This window comes from Lagenorhynchus albirostris, chromosome 9 (genome assembly GCF_949774975.1).
Source record: "Lagenorhynchus albirostris chromosome 9, mLagAlb1.1, whole genome shotgun sequence".
NCBI lineage: Eukaryota > Metazoa > Chordata > Mammalia > Artiodactyla > Delphinidae > Lagenorhynchus > Lagenorhynchus albirostris.
In genome coordinates, this window is record NC_083103.1 from 2445420 (window position 1) to 2461700 (window position 16281).

The window sequence follows — 16281 nt, forward strand, 5'->3', positions numbered from 1 at the left end:
CCTTCAGCCCACTCTGCTCCAGCCTTGCCTCCTCCTGGAAGCCCTCCTGGACATCCCGCAGCTCAGTCACCTCCCCCAAGCCTGGAGCTGAGCGGATGTGGCTGTGAGCCCCAGGGAGGCAGCTGCCTGTCTGTCTGGGTCTGTCTGTCAGGGTCCGAACGGCTCCGCGTCCAGCAGGCATGGGGAAGAGCAGAGGGGACCCCAGTGTCCTTGGGAGTTTTTACCCTCCTGCTCTGGTTGGGGAGGTTTTGTTCCATTTGTCCACGCCTGTTGTGTAAATATGTATCTGCCCTCCATGGGTGGGCAGGCACCAGCACCCACGTGCACGGGGATCACGTGGGGCGGGGAGGGGGACCTCTGCACATCTTAGCTGTGCAGCATCCCCCCAGCACCTGCCTCCCCCCGGGGTCTCGAGAGGAGGTGGGATGTGGCAGGGTGGTGGCCTGTGTGGGGAAGACCGGCTGTTCCCTAGAGCCCCCCAACCCCCATGGTTGCTTCTGCCCCCTCCTCCTTATTTTCGGCCTGTTTTCCAAGTCGGGTCATCGTCCTCCTGTGCTCTGGGAGCCCCTGCCTCCTTCCATAAAGCCCCTCCCCTCAACAGGCTCAGCCCCTTCTACAGGCGGGGCCCAGACCCCACCCCACCCCACCCCACCCCCGCCCCTCCTGGGGCTGCAGAGGGAGAGGGCCTCCCTCCCGTCCCTGGGGATTCCTGTTTCATTGGCCGTGGGGCAGGCAGGGTCCAGGCCTCAGGAGTTTTACAAGCGCCCCAGGTGAGGCCACTGCACAGTGGGGTGGAGAACTTGCGAGGATGAATTGGGTCCCTTGGGGCAGCTCCTAACCCCCAGACGTGGCAGGCAGGACCCCAGTGACTCAGCTCATGTGGTGGGCTCCTCTGCTGAGCCGGGGCCGCAGCCCAGGGGAGCGAGCGCTGGACACTCAGGTTCTGGGCTGAGAAGTCTCCCCGACCCCTAGAGGGTCGGGTCTCAGAATGGAAGGAGCAGGGGAGGGGGGTGGCCCGGTGGCTCTCCTTTCACAGAAGCAGGAAGTCCCGTGGGTGAAGGCACGCGGCCCCTGTCCCTAACACATGCACCAACGCCTGCCTCTCTACCAGATAAATAGGTCACGTGGAGCAAAACACTTGAGTAGTGATCTCTGCCACCCCTGGGGCCACTGGGATTTCGGCTCCAGACCCGAGGCGGGGAGGGATTCCTGGAGGAGTCAAGAGACCCATCGGGGGTCTGTTGTCCCAGAAAGTCACTGCCCTGGAATCTCCGGGGGCCACACGGCCCCGGTGCCGTGTGGACAAGGGGGCACGGCCGGGGCCCCCGACCAGGCAGCTGGGAGGGAGGCCCCCAGGCCTGCAGCCAGCTCCACCCTTTCCCACCCGCCCATGCGGTCTCTCCAGCACTTTCTGACTAGGGTAGGTCTGTGCGGACCCTCGGTGAGATCCTTTCTGACAAACAGGAGGCTGAAGGAAAGGTGGGCAGAGGTCTTCTTGGAACTGTTAGCCCTGCCCGCCCCCCACCGGAGGTTAGGCCTCTGCATTTCTGGTGAGCGAGAGGGGCGGCAGGAAGGGGGCCCTCCCGTAGGTCACCTGCACCCCAGCCCCAGGTGCAGGGCCTTGGGGGATGGAGACGGCCTCCTTGGAGGGCATGTGTGTCTGTGAGGACCAGGGTGGCCCAGGCCCCTTGGAGACAGGGGTGTAGGGAATGCTTAGGGCAGCACCAGGGGTCCAGCTCGGCGGCCATGCCAGGTACTCGTCTCATGGTGGGCAGGGTTGCGGGTGGACATTCCTCTTTCTGCTGGGCCAGCCGGCTGGGCTTTTGCTGCTTCCTGGGGCTGTCTTGCAGGGGGTACCCTTTACCTAGAGAGCCCCCTCTGAAATCCAGGATGGGGTTCCCTGTTTATGCTGAAGGGCCTCTGGATAGCCACTGCTCTGATTCCTATTCTGCTGCAAACTGGTCCTAACAGCACATCCTCCTAATTCATCCTGGGGTGTGAGTGATTGCTAGTGGCGTATCTCAAATCTTTCATTAAGAAGCTTTGCATTCTTACTGGGGAACAAAAGCTGAATCATTTTGATCCAAAAGCCATGTATGATCACCAGCTCCACGTCCACGGGCGGTCACATCGTGGACATGGTAGCCTCTGGCTCCAGCGGGGACAGCTCGGGTCTCAGCTCGCCCCACACCTGTCCTCGCATCCTTCCGTCTGTCCACCTCTCCCTGTGCTGGCGCCAAAAACGTGGAGATGCGACAAAACCCTCGCTCCACGGTGACCCCTGCGGGAAGAAAGGAAGATGCTCCGGGGAGAGATGGGGAACCGGGGAAAACTCCTGGCACATCCCCTGGGCCAAGAACAAGGAAGGCTGGTCCTGCCTGGGTGTCCAGGGCTACGGTGGCCCGAGCCTGGACCACTCAGAGACTTCTCAAAGGGCTCGAGTCTTTCGGTTTTGTTACAACTGGCCGGAAGTCTCCCTGTGGGTGTATGGGTCTGGGTCTGGTAGAGGGGAGCCCCACTGAAAGACCAGGAGGCAACTAACACCTGCCGGCTCAGCTCACCCGCAGGAAGCAGCCAGCCTGGGACACCAGGTGGAGATCAGGTGATCCCTCTACAAACCACCAAACCGCAGAGATCGCCAGCAGACCGCCGGGAGCTGGGGGAGGGGCCTGGACCAGAGGACCCACCCCTGCAGATGCCTTGGTCTTGGACTTCCAGCCCCCAGACAGCAAGAGGATAGATATCTATTGTTTAAGCTCCCATCTGTGGTGCTTGGCTACGGTAGCCCCTGGAAACTGATACATACCCATCGTGCAGGTGGGGAGATCGAGGCATCCCAGGGCTCTGACAGGGGTCTCAGGTGGCAAGCAGGTGTCCCAAGGGCACTGAGGCTGGTGGCACAGGAGTGACTCTGGCCTTTGACCCCGTGGCCTGTGATTGGCCCCTTTTCCGTCTTGGAGGAAAGCGGAATCGTCTCAGGTGCAGGAGAAAAGGGGTGGGGGCTTATTGGGATCTGCTGGCCTTGGGCCGCCCGCCTCCTCCAGGGAGGCCTCCTGGCAGCCTCCTGTTTGGCCTGCCTTCCAACCCCCCCAGCCCTCTGTGGTGGTTTTGCTGGTTTTCTGTCTTGACGGGGGGGGGGGGGGCGCTCCAGGCTGGCGTGGTGCCCTTGCGGTTCTGCAGTCCTCCTCCCACTGCCTTGTAATGTGGCTGCAAGGGCCGGTCAACCACACGTTCGGCGCGGCGCGTGTGGGAAGCCCTGGGCCGGGGGCCTGGGACACTCGTGACTTCCACGTTGATGCGCTGACCTCCACCTGGTGGGTGTTCCCCGCACGCACCCCTGCTCGAGAAGGGGAGGGGGCTGGCTTCCAAGGAGTGGGGAATGGTCCACACCTTGTGCCCCGTGCCCTCGGGACATCGCAGGGAACCCCGTCAGGGCAGAGAGGCATGAGCGAGAGTCCCTGCAGGAAGAGGAGGAGGGGCCAGGTCTCGCCGGCTGGGCGGGGTGAGCTGTAATTTAAGGCAGCTGACAGGCCGCATCTGTGCCAGGAGGCCGCCGACCTCCTTTCCCCTTCGCACACCCACGGGGACGGCTCAGAGCAGGCCTGCGGCTGCAGAGGGCTGCCGGGCGCCGGCGCCAGCGTTGGGGACAGCCCCCAGGCCCGGGCAGGAGGCGCTGAGCCCTGTGACGGCGGCCTCTGCTGTCCCAGGGTGTGCGGGCCGTCAGACCCGCGGGGAACGGCCAGGCTGCTGGCTTTCCTTTGCCTTGGAGGGGCCCCTGGGAGCCCCGCCCGCTCTGCAGGTGGGCTGCGGGGCGGTGGCCTGGCAGTCGGTCAGTCCACCAGGCTGTGGCATTGCAGGGCAGTGGCATTACCAGGCTGCCCGGTGGACCTTGGGAATCCTGCTTGCTCCCAAACTTCAGGGGCAGCAGCAGCTGCAGCTGTGCTCTTTGTGACCACTGTAGACCCCCGGGGATTCGGCCCAGGACGGGGGCCTCTCCCCTGCTCAGCCCCCGGGGGTGTCTGGCCGGCCCCTCACTGTGCAGCCTCTGTTGGGTCTGAGATGGGGGAGGGGGAAGGCCCTGGATGCCCCCGTCCTGTGGCAGGGCCTGGCGCCCTCTCCTGCTCCGATGCTGGCCCCCGGGGTTCTGTCACACACGTGTCATCAGCCTTAGTTCAGGTGCCCTCTTACCTGGGAAGAAGCCCTCCCGTCCCTGATGGCATGATTCCTGGAGCCAGACCCCCTGGGGGCGACCTCAGCTCCGCCACTTACTGGCTGTTTGACCTTGAACGTTACTGAACCCCTGGGATGGGCAGAATTGCAGGTCGACCCAACGCTCCCTCCCATAATAACCTGCCCTTGAGTGTGGGTGGCACCTGTGATTACAAGCGAGCGAGATTGTACCGTGATGACGTCACGTGACCCGGCAACGGGGATCTTTGTGGACGTCACTGAGGCCCCCGGTCCGTCGACTTCGGTCAGTCAAATGATGAGCGTGGTAGGTCTGCCTATTGGGTGCAGAGGTCAGGGACTGGGGAGGCTGGGGCAGGAGGCAGGCTTCCATGGCCGGATCGGAGATGGAGGAGGCCACGTGGTAGGAAACTTGGGTGGCCCTGCTGCTGGCCAGCTAGGAAACAGGGACCTTAGTCCCACAGCTGCAAGGAACCAGGTTCGGTCAACGGCCTGAACGAGCGTGGGCGCAAGCTCTTCCCCAGGGCTGCAGAAGGCACCGGCTGGCAGGTGCCCTGATTTCTGTCTGTGAGGCCCTGAACAGAGGCCCCAGCTGAGCGTGGGCCACTGGCTCCAGGACATAACAGCGGTGGCAGGAGCCACTTTAAGCTGCTAGGTGGCAGTAGCTGCATAACCTCCCATGCCTCAGTTTCCCCAGCTATGACAGGGTCGTCACGGTCTTTACAGGGGGGTGTAGGGATTAAGAGGGTGAGGACACGAAGTCCCTAGGACAGCTGCACTCAGGAGGTGGAGGTCGGGGGGTCTACTCTGATGATCACAGCACCTCGCGCGCAGCTCACGACGGCTGCAGCCGTTGAACCTGCTCACTTCATGCCTCCGTTAATGACTGGCTTTGAGTCTTTCCTCCTCCAGGCCTACGGCTGGGGGTGTCCAGCTCTTCCTGTATCTCCTGGGCCCCCAAGGAGGTTTAACACAGAGTGAAGCCTGTAAATGTTTGGTGAAAATACTCATGGCTGGACAAGTGAGCTTTGGTCAGAGCAGGGGTTTGGGTCCCTCGTGGGGTCTGGTGCGCCCCGTGCATTAATGCCCGGCCCCAGCCTGAGGAAGACAGTGCAGATCTGCGATGGTTCTCTTACTGAGGTGGGGCCTCCTTCCCTGGCACGCGAGCTGCCCTCCCACTGAGCTGGTCCTCAGGGCCCCTCCAGGCCCGTGGGCTCCCGGGCTGGACAGGGGTCTGGAGGACGACAAGTCTGTGACAAGGACAAATTACGGGCCAGCCGAGGGCTGCCAGCCAGGGAACGCTGGCTCCTGACTCAGCCAGACAGCTGAGATGCGAACGTTGCCAGCTGGAAACGAAGGCCCAGAAGGGCTCCAGGACACACCTGGGTCACCCCGGCCCTGGGCACTGGCTGGCAGGGTCTGGCGCATCCTTGTCCCTGGCCCGGCCTCCCCCAGGGCGGTGTGAGGAGGGGCGAGCCCTGCCTGACCCTTGGTGTGTCGCAGGGCTGGAGAGCAGGAGGCGGGGAGGGTCTGGTCTGGGGGAGGGGAGGGAACCCCCGGGGCTGGTGAGGTCAAGCGATTCGGGACATTGCACTCAGACTGTCCGGGCCCAGGGACCCGTGTGGGACCTGGGGGCCCCATGGGCGCTCCTTGGGAAGGAAGGCAAGAGCTTAGCCAGGGGGGCTTGGTTTGGGGCTGCCCAGCCCCCTTCACTGTCCCATCCCCCAGTAGCCCTGCTCCTTCCCCCCACCAGCCCATCTGCACCCCCAAAGTATCTGGTACGTGGTCACCACCCTCTCCCAGCTCCTGTCAGCTCCCAGGCCCCCCACCCCTGCTTATCACCTCGGGTTTCCCTTTAGGAAAAGAGGGTCTTTCACCAAAAATCACCAGCCAGTGACTTCAGCCAAAGCTCTGGAAGGGCATCCCTTGTGGTTCTGTGATCCCTCCTTGCAGCGAGAGGCCCAGCATGTGGGGGGCCCCCGGGGGAGGCCTGGAGGGACCCACCACCCGCAGCCCCTGCCTCGGGGCCCCCGGAGTGTGTGCTCAGCATCACCCCTCCCTCCCTTGGCTTCGGGAGGAGAGCTTGAGTAATGAGTGTTTCAATATTTCCCTCGGCCCAATTAGTATTCCTCTCCTTACTTCCTCTGCCGCCCACTAGGAGTCAGCCAGAGGCAGTGGGAATGTCCAGGACCTGGTTGCCCAGGCCCCCGAGGGGCAGCGGGCGACATCCAGCCTCCGGGACCAGCAGACAGCATCCCTTGGGAGGGCGCTGTCCAGCCCAGGGCTCCTTGGGGGGCAGGGGGGCAGAGCAGAGCTGCGGTCCCCTGGCTGCAAGGGGTGGGGGGCTGGTCCGTAGGAGGTCTGGGTGCCTCCCCTGCTGGCCTGGGGGGGTGGTGTCCTACCTGCCCGGGTGGGAGCCTCAGATCCAGGGCGGGCTGCTGCAAACCCTGGTGGTTTGCACCCTGTGGCAGAGCCCAGCGGGACAGATGCCAGCGCAGCTCTGTGCTTACTGAGCTCTGCCGGGGGCCCCCTTATGCCCCGAGCCGGGGGGCTTTTTGCTGCCTGGCCTGTGGGCACAGCCTTTCAAGAAGCACCTACTTATCTGAGACTTCAAGTACATCTGTTGGCTCTCAAAGATGAGTAGAAAAATGTAACATCAAAATTAATGAGTGTTCCATTAATTTCTGGTGGCGACCAACACACCTACAGCATCACGTTATGCTGCGCCAGCCGCCCCACGCCTGGGAGCTCATCTAATTCTCATAAACGCGGCGGCGAGGCGGGCTTTATTAATATCACAGACGGGGAAGGCGAGGCAGAGGAAAGACACAGGCCTAGGGACATGCAGCTGGGGAGAACCAGGGACTCGAACCAGGCACCGTGAACATCACCTTCGGCCCACCGTGCCTCCGCACAGGCCTCCCTGGTCAGCTAGCCCGGTCTAAGGCTGCCTTCATCCAGCTCTGGGGCTCTCCCCAAGGCCCTGAGCCGCCGCTACTGCCCCCGCTGCACTGACAGAGCCTTCCTCAAACACGTTCTGAAACAACAGGCCCAGGGCTGCAGCCTCGTTATGCAAATGCTGGAAGACAGAATGCAGCGGTGGCCACGCCCCTCCTGGCCTCCGATCCCCATGGGGGCGAAGGCGCCGACCGTCCCAGGCACCTGGTGCGCACAGGCAGGGACTGGCGAAGCTGAGCCCTGCGGACCTCACCTTCTGCTCCCAGGACCCCTATCTGCACCCAAAGTTCTGGTCAAGTCCTCCATCACTACCCAGAGGACCTCTCAGCTTTGTCCTCCATTCTGCCAACGCAACGTTAGGTCAGAAATTCAGACATACCCCTTTTCAAGTCTGGTTTATAAAGAAGAAATTGCTGTGGGCAAAGAGGCCAGATGTCCAAGGCCCTGACGGGACAGAGGCTTCTTCACACGCGGCCCTCCCAACGCTCCTGCCCTGCCGGACTTCCCCTCCAGGAGGTGCTGGCCGGAGCTGCCCGGGGAGGGACGCGGGAGCCCAGACGTGGGTGCAATGCAGCACTGCCCGCTGTGCCCTGGGACCCACCAGCGCTCCCACTGGGGGGCACAGCTGGGGGCCGGGAGGGGGGCCAGAGCCGGCCCCCACCCGGCCTGTGTGTCAGTTCCCGGGGAACTTGGAGGAAGTCAGCAGAGAACCGCTGCACTCGGCCACCTGCCGCTCTCCGGCCCCTCCCCTCGCGGCTCCAGACGCCTCCTTCAGCATCCAAGGCAGCCCTTCCTCTGGGGCCCAGTCCCTCCCCAGGCGGGCAGCACTCACCCTGCAGCAGGGCATGAGGGCGTGGGCTCGCTGCCTCCTCCAGGCTGGTCCTCCGGAGTCTCCACTGCGCTCTGCTGCCCCCGCGGGGGGGGGTGGGGACGGGGTGGGGTGCTATGCTCGCCCAGCAGACGGCTCAGCCGATGCCACGGACGCTGGCCGCCCCCAGCCCAGGCTCTTCTTGGTGGGCACCCTGGAGCACCGGAGCTGGCAGAGTCGTGAGGGGAGTGTCTGAGTGGTGGCCGAGATTGGGCCACGGACAGGTGTGGCAGGCTGTGCAGCGAGGGCCAGGGGGTCACTGTGGGGACCGGCGACTCCCAGGAGGTGTGCAGGGGACCGGTGTCCCAGCTGCCCCCAGCGCGCTCCTCTGGAGACTGCAGCTGTCCCCTCCAGTCCCGAGCCGCCACCAGCAGGACTAGCTGCGACAGCTGCATCCGGGCGCCAGGGAGGTCCGGTTCCAGCCTCTGCTGTGGTCTGAGGTGCAGGCTGGGGTGTTACCTAACATCCCGAGGCAGCCACGCCTCCTCCTTGGCAGGTTTGTTTAGGGATTACAGTGGGAAACAGACGGTTCATCATTAAACACCAGAAAATCCTCCCGACACTGCCCTGACCTCGTGTGCTCTGTTCCTCCGGGGAGAGGTGGGGCAGCGCCTGAGGCACAGAGAGGGTGAACGACAGCCTGGGGTCACACAGCAAGTTAGGGGCACCAGGAATTCAGCCCCGTCTTCCTGTATTCTAGTGTCATCCTCCGTCCCCTTGGGTGCCCAGCTCCCTCCCAGCACCCAGCCCAGCCCAGCCCAGCCATGCTCATCCCTGCTTTGCACCCCCCGGCCCCTCCCCAACCCAGCACAGGTTTGCTCACCCCTCCCCTGCCTGGCTCTGCCCAACAGAACAGAATGCCTGCAGCACTGCAGGAGCAACAGCTGACAAGCCTTTTTTTGGAAGCTGGGTTGGGAGAGTTGCAGGTCCCCAACATACAGGTGACTCCTGGGCGGGGGCGTGGCTGGGGGGGAGGGCAGTGGGATGCAGGTGACTCCTGGGGGGGCTGGGAGGAGGGCAGTGGGATGCAGGTGACTCCTGGGGGGGGCTGGGAGGAGGGCAGTGGGATGCAGGCGACTCCTGGGGGGCTGGGGGGGAGGGCAGTGGGATGCAGGTGACTGCTGGGGGGCTGGGGAGGAGGGCAGTGGGATGCAGGTGACTCCTGGGGGGCTGGGGGTGAGGGCAGTGGGATGCAGGTGACTCCTGGAGGGGCTGGGGGGAGGGCAGTGGGATGCAGGTGACTCCTGGGGGGCTGGGGGGGAGGGCAGTGGGACGCAGGTGACTCCTGAGGGGCTGGGGGGGGAGGGCAGTGGGATGCAGGTGACTGCTGGGGGGCTGGGGAGGAGGGCAGTGGGATGCAGGTGACTGCTGGGGGGCTGGGGAGGAGGGCAGTGGGATGAAGGTGACTCCTGGGGGTCTGGGGGTGAGGGCAGTGGGATGCAGGTGACTCCTGGGGGCTGGGGGGGAGAGCAGTGGGATGCAGGTGACTGCTGGGGAGGAGGGCAGTGGGATGCAGGTGACTCCTGGGGGGCTGGGGGGAGGGCAGTGGGACAGACACTGGGATGTGTTGGTAATGCCATCCCTGGCCCTCGGCTGGTCCCTGCCACCGAGATGCCAGCCTCTTAACATGCTCAGCTCTGCGGCTGGCCCCGAGTGCCCCATGGGCTGCAGGATTCAGGTCGTGGGCTCAGAGGGGCGGCCTGGGCAGCTAGAGCGGCCCCTCCTGCCTCTGCCCTGCGCGGTCTTATAAACATGACCCTCGGACCCCTCCTGTGCCCCAGCGTATCACGCGGAGGTGGAGGCTGGATACCCTGCAGGTCCATGGCCTGGGTTTTGTTGGCACACCCGCCACCTGCCAGGCAAGTCCCTCAACCTCTCTTGCTGCAAAGTGGCCTCTCAGGACCCAGGACAGCTTCCGGTCAAGGCAGGGCTCTGCGAGCTGCCCCGCCCGCAGCCTCCAGGCCCTGGTGCATGCTGGGACCCCAGGGGAAGATTCTCTGGTGGATGCTGGTGCAGCGGGGGGCAGGGGGACTGCTCCAGGCTGGTCTGCAGGATCCCTGGCATCACAGGAGCAGGGGTGGGCAGCCCATGCCCTACCCAGCCTCGTGACAACTCGACTCCCAGACAGACACGAGGCAGCACTGTCCCTCCTCAGAGATGCTCGTCCTGTCCATTTTCAGGTGTCACAGTCACAAAGTGGGGTATGGGACCATCACTGACATCACCCTCCCAAGGGAGAGGGTGCAGCCCCAGCAGGTTTGAGGGGCTGGGATGGGACCACTGCTCCCGGGCTGGACCAGAGCAGAGCAGCCACGTCCGTGTCCAAGCTCACACGAACCATCAGAATTTTGCAGATTATCCAAGGCTTTCCTTGGGACCCAGATCTTTTTGCGACCCGGTGAAAATTTGATCTGTTCTTCAAGTATCAGTTCCTCCCTCCCTCCCTCCCTCCTCTCACATGCCCTCCCCAATCTCTTCTATTCAGTGTTTACCAAGCACCTAGCAGGCCCGGGCCCAATACAGGCAGTGCCGAGTGAGAAACACAGCTCCCGACGCCCATGCTCACCCGAGCTTGCAAACAGGTGCATATACCTGCAGAGGAGGCTGGTTTCAGGCTACAATTTAGAGACTGATGAGGTCACATCAGGGGAACCTGGGGACCTGTCCGATGGAGGAAGCTGAGTGTGCATGGGGCTGCGGAGGGAGCGAGGAGCGTGGAGGTGGGTGTAGGGCAGGCTGTGAGCTGAGATGTGGAGCATGGAGGAGGTGAGGGCTGGCTCTCTTCCTCCTGCCTTCCTCTGTCCTTGGTAGGGAGCTGGGGGTGCCTTGAGGAGGAGGAGGAGGAGGAGGAGTGATGGCGATGATGGTGATGATGATAATGGTGGTGGTGGTGATGGTGGTGATGATGGCAATGATGGTGATGATGGTGGTAATGATGATGATGATAATGGTGGTGGTGGTGATGGTGGTGATGATGGTGCTGGTGATGGTGATGATGGTGATGGTGATGGTGATGATGATGATGATGGTGGTGATGGTGATGGTGGTGATGATGGTGATGTTGATGCTAATGGTGGTGATGATGGTGATGGTGGTGGTGATGATGGTGATGGTGGTGGTGATGATGGTGATGGTGGTGGTGATGGTGGTGATGTTAGTGGTGATGGTGGTGATGGTGGTGGTGATGATGGTGATGGTGATGATGATAATGGTGGTGGTGGTGATGGCAGTGATGTTGCTAATGGTGGTGATGATGGTGATGGTGATGATGACGACATAATAAAACAATAGAAACAAGTGCTGTGCCAGGCACCTGACATGAGGTGGCATCTCTGACCCTGGGCTCTCCTGGAGGCCTAGTGGGTCTCCTACTTCCTCTCAGCCCGACAGTGGGGGCCATATGTAACCTTGAAAAGCTGCTCTCTCCACTCCACATTTTCTGGCCAGCCATGGTCCCTGCCCTGCCCTGGGAGCCGATCTCCACTCTGCTGTTTCCCTCTCTAATTTGGCAAATCAGTTTATCCCCCTTTACCCCCAAATTGTGATGCTAAGGGTGGAATTTCAGGCCCTGTGGGGAAGGTGGAGGCAGTATTTTGGAGCAGGGAGTTAACCCCTCAGATCCTCTCCAGAAAGACTGCCCTGTGAGGGGTTGGCCTTCACTCTGCGCGCAGGTATTGAGAGATCTCCTACTGAGAAGCTAATGAGGAGGACGACTGCCCTGCGGCCTTGCTGGCTGCACGGGGACCCCTCCGTCTGTCTGCTCCCGGCTCCCTGGTCTCTCTGTCCAGACGGGGCCTGGCTCCCCACGGGAAGCCACCAAATATCCTTCATCAGTGTCTCTGCAGCCACCTCCCCTCCGCCTGCAGCCCATCCTTCCAGGACATTAGCCTGGCGCAGGCCACCTGCCGCCCCCTTGCTGGAGGGTGCGCACGCCTGTCTGCAGGAGGGTAGGCTGGGGGCCTGGGACACCATCTCTCACGGGCCTGTGCCCGCCCCGTCCGCAGGCCCTGCGGGGCTGAGATACGAGGGTCCTCATCGCGGCTCCCAGGGCCTGGGCACCAGAGTCGCAGATGTGCCCACACACCTGTCAGAGGAGGCCCGGCTCTGCCTGGGCCTCCCTCTCTCCATCAGCAGAATGACGGGGTCCCATCTGGGCGGGGGGAGGGGGGAATCTTACCCTTGCAGGGGGTTCAATGACACACACGTTTTGTTGCACATTATACACAAAAGAATGTTCGTCGCGTCCACAAGGAAACGAGCTCCCTCCCACTTTTCTCAAAAAGGGGGGCTCCCTGGGTCTATCTTTCCCCACATTTCACTAAAAACGGGAACAAAGAGACCCATTCACTTCCCTCTTCAACCTAGGAAACAACAGTGTGATGTAGCGGTGTGGCCTGGTCTCAGGGTGACAGTGGAGAAGGGGACTCCAGGAGGCTGGCCCCTCCCCACCCCTCCCTTGTGGGCCGGGGGCAATGTGGGTGAGGTTGGCCAGTCTCTGACATTTAGGAGAGGCTAGAAATCTGGATTTTGATGAGAAATTTCCCAGTTGTTAAGTGCTGGAAACTAATTCAGACTTAACCCTTGTGAATGCCAGCAAAGGTACCTGACCTCAGGCTCTTGGGTCCCCAGTGGCTGACCTCCGGCCCAGGGATGACCGCTGAGGGCCTGCCCTGTGTGGTGTCTGATGAGCTCTCAGGCCAAGCAGGGCCCTGATGCCCGCTAGAGGCGCAGGGCCGTCTGAGGCTGTGAAATATCCTTGTCAGCAGCTCCACACGGTGAGTCTGGTCTCTCCTCAAAGCCCCCGCCTTGGCACCTGGGGCTGCTGGAGGGTGATCGTGTGGACAGACGGGCCCCCGGAAGCTCTGGCTAGCAAAGGTCGGCCTGCAAGTGGGATGTCAGGGCACTGCACGAGGGCAGAGAGGGAAGGCAGACAGGCTGAGGGCCTCCCTGGACTTCAGAGCAGTTTTCCTGGAGGTCCAGGAAGCATCCACTCACTCTGCAAACTCTCAGCCCCTGCGGCCTGCAGGCCAAGGGGGCACAGAGCTGAGGGCTGCAGACTCCATGCCTGAACGGACAACAGCCCTGCTGGGAGGTGATGACAGCCCCGGGAGACTCCTCCCCTGGGAGAACTGTATGCTCACCCACAAGCGTCCCATCGGAGGAAGAAACCAACGCTGCAGCCCTGTTTAGTCTATTGCTAAGTCCAGCTGATTCACCCGTAAGTCATGGGCCCGGGTCCTGCCCTTTTTCATTCTTCTGACCATAACCAGCTCCTCTGAACTGGATTCATACTTTGAAGCTCTGACCCCCAATGGGATGGTATTGGGAGGTAGGCCTTTGGGAGGTGATTAGGTCATGGGGGTGGGGCCCCGGGATGGGATTAGTGTCCTTATAAGAAGGGGCAGGGAGAGACATCTCTCTCTGCTGTGTGAGGACAGAGAGAAGGCACCATCTGCAAACCAGGAAGAGGGCTCTCACCCTCGCCCTACCATGTCAGCACCTTGATCTTGGACTTCCAGCCTCCAGACTGTGAAAAATGCATTTCTGTTATATAAGCCGCCCAGTGTGGGGTGTTCTTGTTATGGCCGTCTGAACCTACAAAGACATTAACATCGCTGGAGGCATGATTTATGCCAAACCTCATGTAACGTGCTCTCTGTGCAGTGAGTCACATCATTTAATCCTCATGCAGCCCCAGGAGATGGGTATGGGCCCCCAACCCTTGGGGACATACATGTCTTGGAATTCAGAATTATTCTTTTCATTAAATTCAGAATTTATTCTTTTCATTAAATATTCTTTTCATTAAAAAAAGTGCGTACAATGAGAGAGCTGGAAGAGTAGCTGAAATCAGACGAACCCTACTGCTTTCAATAATCAGAAACTGCCAATGCAGAGGATACAGGTTTGATTCTTGAGCTGGGAAGATCCCACGTGCCATGGAGCAACTAAGCCCATGTGATACAACTACTGAGCCCACACACCACAACTACTGAGCCTGCGCGCCTAGAGCCCATGCTCCGCAACAAGAGAAGACCTCGCTTGCCATGATTAGGGAAAAGCCCACGTGCAGCAATGAAGACCCAACGCAGCCAAAAATAAAAATAAATTAAATAAATAAATTTAAAACCAAAAAGCGACTGTAGGAAGACACAGGAGAGTAGATAAATGCAGGCAGAAATTGGAGGGACGCAATCTGGATTAGTTTCTCTTCACTGCTCTGACAAATGAGCATGACCTTGGTGGCTTAAAGGAACAGAACTTCTTGCAATTTTGAGGCAATTAATGAATTAGTTAATTAATAACTTTATTATGAATTATAGAGCCTATAGTTCTGGAGGGTGGAAGTCTAAAATGCTGGGCTGTACTAGTCTGTGGGCTCCAGGGGGAATCTGTTCCTACCTTTTCCAGCTTCTAGGGGCACCTGTGTTCCTTGGCCTGTGGTCCGCTCCTCCATACTCACAGCCACTGGTGTAGCATCTTCTGTTTCTCTGACTTTGCTTCCCTGTGTCTTCCTTCTGCTCGCTATACCTTCTCTGGTCTTCCTGTGTCCCTTTTATAAGGACCCTTCTGATTACATTGGGCCTACCTGGACAATCCAGGGCAATCTCCTCACCTCAAGATGTTTCATTTAATAACACCTGCAAAGTCCCTTTTGTCATACAAGGGAACACTCACAGGTCGCATGGATTAGGGCATGGATATCTTTTACGGGGCATTTTCAGCATACCACAAGCACAGGTGTTTATAGATGTTGTGTTTTTTTGATGGGCTGATCCTTTCGTCATCCAAAAAAAATGTCCTGGTTTATCTCTAGTAACAATTTTTTACTTAAAGTCTGTGTTGTCTGGTATTAGTGTAGCCACCCCTGCTCTCTTCTGGTTATTGTTTGCATTTTATATCGTTTTACATTTAGACTATTTGTGCCTTTGAATCTAAAGTGTGTCTCTTATAGGCAGCTTATAGTCGTATCATTCAAAAAAAAAATCTGTCTGGCAACCTACGCTTTCATATGGAGTGTTATTATTACAAAGGGTGTAGACATCTTTGGGGGCATTATTCAGCCTACCACATGATTCTGGGGGGAAGGAGACAAATTGGTGAGCTCCACATCTATCCAGCTTTTCTCCGGTGGTGCTTTGAAGATTGGGGGCGGGCAGAAAGCGGTCAGTCTTACTGAGATGGAAGACAGAGTTTGGAATTTGGGGCTGCCAGAGGGACTGGAAATTGAAGGAGAAAATCCGAGAACAGAGAGATACACAGAGAGGAGAGCCCCCCCAAATCTGTGTGCAAATACCCCTCAATTCCTTGGGAGCTCCCATTGGATTTAAAAAAAATACTACCCAATAATATGCTGTTTACAAGAGACACACTTTAAAGATGCAAATGGACTGAAAGAAAAGAATGAAAAAATATGACATGTAACCAATAATCGCAAGATAGTCAGTGCAGCTAACTATTACCTTCGAATAAAGTAGACCTCAAGGCATGAACTATCACCAGAGACAAAGAGGAATATTTCATGATTGTATCAGTAATCTATCGCTTCATAACTAATTACTCTAAAATTTAGCAACTTAAAACAATAAACTTTTATTACCTCGTAGCTTCTGTAAGTCAAGAATTGGGGAGTGACCTATCTGGGGTAGTTCTGCTCAGGGTCTTGAAATCAAGATTTTGATCACAGCTGTGGTCATCTGATGTCTTGACGGGGGCTGGAGGGTCTACCTCCAAGATGGCTCATTCACATTTAAGCTAAATTCAAATGGTGACGTGGAAAAATTCCCTGAAAAATGAGACTTTCTAAAACTGATGCAAGAAGAAAAAGAGAATCTAGGTAGCCCTGTAATTTTTAAAGAAACTGAAATTGTACTTTACACTCCTCCCACAAAAGATGGTTTCTCTGGTGAAAGAGTACTGGTCTTTTCCAAATTCTTACAGAGTAACAGGGGATAACTGATACTCCAAACTGACAAGGGCATTATGAGAAAATAAGCTAGAGAACAGCATCTCCCATGAATGTAACTGCAAATGCCATTATCAAAAGATTAGCAAATCAAACCCATCAATATATAAAGAGGATAATTAATCTACTATGGCCAAGCAAGGTTTATCCAAGGACTGCAAAGTCAGCACTGGAAAATGAATCAGTGTAATTCAACAAAGTAACAGACCAAAGGAGAAAAACCATATGTCATCTTAATAAGTGAAGAAAAAGATTTGATAATGTTCAATACCCATGCATGAGTAAAAAAAAAAAAAACCAA